Raw genomic sequence first — 5364 nt, 5'->3', positions numbered from 1 at the left:
ACTAAAAAAAAATTAAAACTACAATCAACTACAAACGATTCTGGACCTGAGTTCATTAAAATTTAAGCTGTAGCTGTAAAAAGCTTCATATGAATTAAAAAAAAAACGCATTACGCACTTATTTTTCAACTACAAACAAAAAGAAGCTTACTACAATCCTCCAGAGAGTTAAATCTATCATATTCTAGGTATTTTACCAAAATGCATCAAGGTCGGGTGCCAACTTCATGGAGCTACAGATTTGCACAAAATTGCGGTTTTTTATACCCGCCAGCAAAAGAGCTCAAGAACTTTACCGAATCTGGGTAAAGGCACACTAAAGAGAAATGTTTACAAATTATGAGAACGTTAACTGAGAATTCTGACAGTACAACGGAACCACAAATTGCGGATACACCTTTGTTACCTTCAGACAACTTTGAGCTGTTTTCAGGTCTTCTTAAATAACCTACCTTTGTGAGCAGAACTGATAAAGCTACTGCAGAGCTGCGGCGCTATGAAAATATCGCTGCATAAACTCAGTCGTAAAGTAAAGCCACTCCTTCTGCTGGAAATGTTATTTCTGACAAAAGATGCCACTTAATCAGTTGATATTTTTGTATTATAATATGCAGTTAGAAAACCAATAAAATTAACAAAAATTGTGTTTACAAATTGTTTTTCTTTGATACTTTCATTACAGCAGTTATGGCATGCACTTGTTTTTCCAATCAAGCACTTGTTATTTGAATCGAGCACTTGATAGTGTGAATTACTACTCAATTGACAATGTTTTTTCCATGATAAACACATAGCAAGGTAGAACCGCTCTCTCAATTTGTCGGCCATGATTTTTTTTTGAAGTTTGCCAACATTTTAAAATCATATAAAAGTGAAAATAAAAAATTGAAATTGTTCGAAATTGTTGTTGCTTGAGATTGAAAATGAAAATGTGTGTGTGAGTTTGTGAGTAAATTTAAAAATTAAATTGTTTGGAAATGTCAAGAATTTTAAAAGTGACTCTCAGCGGTTCTACCTTACTATATTTTTATAATGGTTTTTTCAATGCTCTCGCACGTTATGTTTGGAAATAAATTAGTGCGACTGTGTGCAGATGTGAAAAGAAAGCGAGTGACTTAAAATGTAATTTGAGTGTATCCATGCAGCTCTCTGATAAGTACATATAGTCGAGGTTTTTGCAAAACCGCATAAATCGCCGTTGTGGCAAAAATTAGATTTGGTAGCCCTGAACTCCAGGCATCGAGATTAATGCATACAAATCAAAAATCTTTATTAAACATCAGATTTGTAAAATAATTGCTAGAGAAAATACCGCCTATCAAGGCAATGCCTTCAAAGAAAAACTGTTTTTTCACTCTCCTGCTAAAATTTGAGTGCCGTATGATAGGCGGTTTTGCAATTGGTCGATGGGCGGTTTTGTAGAAACATCGACGATATGTATGAAAATACATACATCAAATTTCAATTGCATTCTCATCTTATATGTTCATACATATCCAAATAAAATTAAAAAAATAGCTTATGAAATATTTTTACCATTTTTTCGTTTTTATTCGCGCAGTGCGCGTTTAATTTCTTATTCAAACACTTATTTAATTCTAAAAAGTATCCGGCGCTTATTAAACAAATTTTTAATATTTATTTTAAATTTATATGTATAAAAATATAACTCTAGAAAATTGTTGATTAATTTTTTGAATTGACAAATCTCTTTCTCTTTAAGTTGTTCTGAAATTTCGGGTGAATCAGGCGCTTCAGCCACTGGGACTTCGCAGGGTAAAGAGATTGCACCCAGATACCTATAGACGCATGTGCTTAAAAATAGTTGGCTGCATTGAATCTTTCAATTGAACACCGCAGATGTTCTCCCAACAAAGCCCTCTAACATCGTAATTAGGCGCCTTAAACTTTCGCAACACCTTAACGCCTTGGCTCATGCGCAACTCTCGTAGTTCCTGTTCCTTTTCATTTTTGTATGTATATATACTAACAATTAAAAACTATCCTAATAGTAGGGGAGCCCACGATGCTAAATCGGGATTTATTCGAACGCCGTGGGGACCTATTGGATTTTGGGTAAAAAATGGGTGAAAAAAATGTACTTGAGCGCGTCAGATATACATAAGCAGGGCTCGAAACGCGGTATTCGATATCGAACGGAACTCGAATCGAAATTTGATTTTAAGATCGCGGCATTCGACAGCGAGTGCGCTTCGCTCGTTTAAATTGTATTGCAGAGAAAACAGCTGCCATTTTGTTTTATTCGATTAGAAACGAGTAATCACTCGATCACCAATGCCGCGATTCGGGCCCAGGCCTGGGCGACGCCGACTGCGCAGTAACGTCGCGTGTTCGTATACACGAAGTTGAAGGTGACGAAGTCATAGATAATATCCTTCAATTTTGTGATGTTTCTACTGAATATTTATATACATACGCGTGCATGCGTGGCTTTAAAAAAATATCGCAAAATTTAAGCCAAATAAGGAGGCTGTTTCAGGCAGTGATGGGCATACCTAAATACAAACTTGTGTATTCAAAGTACCAGGTTGGGTACTAAATACTCAAATACTTAGTATTTGGAGATGTTTAAATATTCAAGTAAAGAGAACTTCGGTATATAGAAGTTGATAAATACTAGAGACCGACCGAAGGTTCGGCCTGGTTTCGGTATTCGGCCTATTCGGCTGATTTTTTATCTTCGGCCTCGGCTTCGGCCTAAAACTCCGAACAATTGGGCAATTCACAAGGTGTTGTATTTGTCACGATGTTACATTATTTTACGACAGTTGTTAAAATTTTGTTGTTGTTTCGCATCTCCACATAATACTATTGAAAATGTAAGAACTGTATATATAAAAAAAAAATACATAAAAGTGATACAATAGCGTTTTGCTGTGATTTTGTAGAAGCATGGGCGCTATTTGGAAGTTTTTCAATAGAAAAAAGTCAACTTCGATTTGCAATGTGTGACAGAAAAAGCTTTCCGTGGGAAGTGCAGCGTCAGAAAAACAAACAAGTTTGAAAAAGCATTTACAATTGCATCCTTCACAATACCAAGAATTTTTAGCAGGTGTGGTTAATGTATGTTTGTAAGGTGTTCCTTTTATTTAAAAAATAATAAAAGCTAGTGAACCCGCATGGCTTTGACAGCCGGTTTCACCAGCAATTTAAATGGAAAATGATTTTTTATTTTCTGTCAATTTCCATATAAAGTTAAAAAAATTAATATCATTTTTTACTTAAATTGCTTTCGTGTAATTGGCTGGAAGACGTCCAAAAATGAATTTCAAAAACTTAAATAATATTCCAAATGTTAGTCAGAGTTATAAGAGATCCGAGTGTCATATTTCATCTAAACCCGTGCAGCCGTTTCTGAGTGAAGATAAGTCTCGCATAGTGCAGATTTTTAATTTAATAAAATAATAATATAATAATAAAAAAAAAAATAAACTTTATCACACATCTACAGGCTAAGGTCTTTAATTGGACCTCTCATTTTTGAAATTCATTTTCTAAAGTATTCTCAAACTAAAATCTCCTTAAATATCTTTCGTCCGACATTGTGATGAACAGGGTGAGGATATTAAGGCATTTGCTTATTTTGTCTGCTTGGTCGTATCTGTAAACAATTTAAAGAATCACACGTTTCATGTCTTCCTTGATTAAAAATGTAAATTATAATTTTGCCTTTTTTGACTATATTGCCTTTTCTGCATGTTTTGCTTTTTACCTTCTTACCTTCCTTTTATTAACTCGGGATGTAACTATGTAATATTCATGCGCCTAAAAGATGCAGCGATTCCTATTCTCAAATTACATACCTGATGGCAGTACGAATGGCAATTATAACAGGGAGGTTTTAGTTTTTTAAACTATAATTTTATTTATTTATATTTATCTCTTCATTTTCATACCTTTTTCTTTCAGCTGATTTCTTGTTTTTCTGGACCTTACGTAGTAAGGACATGTATACACCTATAGCTAAAAAACCCGGTGCCTCTTCCCTGTGTCATTTTAGGCCTATAAGCATTTTTCCGGGACTTTCCAAAGTATTCGAAAGGCTTATAGCTCAACAGGTTATGGATTTTATTGAGACAAATAAGCTGTTGAGTCGACTGCAATCTGGTTTCAGGCCCCATCATAGTTGTTCAACGGCAATTGTAAAAGTGTTAGATGATATTCGTCAACCTTTCGATCAAGGCCACCTTTCCTTGCTCTGCCTACTCGATTTTTCCAAGGCCTTCGATTCAGTTAATCACACATTGTTGTGCAATTAGTTATCTAACTATTTTGGTTTTAGTGAAAGCGCAGTAAGGCTGCTTAAAGATTACTTAAGTAATAGATTCCAAAAAGTTAGGTCTGGTAATAAGCTCTCTGAGCTCGCCCCCATCTCTACAGGCGTGCCACAAGGCTCTATTCTTGGCCCTTTACTATTTAGTATGTTTATCAACGATGTGTTTACGAGATGCTCAAATGCCAATGTACATGCGTATGCAGATGACGTACAACTATATCTCTCCAACAGAATAGGGTTGGTCGAAGACCTTAGTTATAGGCTTAATGAGGATTTGCACTCCATCTTTGAGTGGTCGAAGGAAAACCTACTTCATCTTAACACGCAGAAGTCATATGTACTACCCATATTTAAGGAAAAAGTTGAGCATTCCGTGATTCCGCTTTTGCATATTGGTACTAGCCCACTTAAAGTAGTTGACAAAGTTACAAATCTTGGGTTTGTCATTAACTCTAAGCTAACTTGTGAGGATCATGTTAACAAAACTGTGAGCAAAATATATTATACTCTTCGATATCTTAGAATTACTTCGCAATATGTTCCTTTAGCCACTAAGAAAAAGTTGGTTCAGAGTTTAATAGTTCCACTTATTACGTATTCTGAGATAGTTTATAGCAAACTAGATTCTCACTCTAAGAACAAGTTGGACGTAGCTTTTAATTATGCCACGAGATACGTATACGGTCTGAAGAAGTTTGACCATCTTTCCTTGTTGAGAAACTCGATACTTGGCTGCGACATACAAAATTTCTTAAAAGCCAGGAACTGCATCTTTATTTTTAAACTAATTACTCTTGCGAAACCGGAATACCTACATGAAAAACTCATATTTACTAAATGCTCTCGCTCTTTAACTCTAATTGTGCCCAAGTTCAATTACTTATGCTCATCCCGACTGTTTTTCGTTAACGCTGTTAGACTTTGGAACTCCCTTCCTCAGTTGCTAAGGAGGTTATTGTCTAGAGGCAGCTTCAAGAAACTTATACTTCAGTATTTCTCTAATTAAAACTTCTTGAAAACATGGTTATCGACTCTCGCAATCTAAATTATGTATATTCATGTTTATC

This window comes from Rhagoletis pomonella, unplaced genomic scaffold (assembly GCF_013731165.1).
Source record: "Rhagoletis pomonella isolate Grant_MI unplaced genomic scaffold, Rhpom_1.0 Rhpom_scaffold_00003, whole genome shotgun sequence".
NCBI lineage: Eukaryota > Metazoa > Arthropoda > Insecta > Diptera > Tephritidae > Rhagoletis > Rhagoletis pomonella.
The sequence above is the reverse complement of the archived record's forward strand: the minus strand, read 5'-3'. Positions refer to the sequence as shown.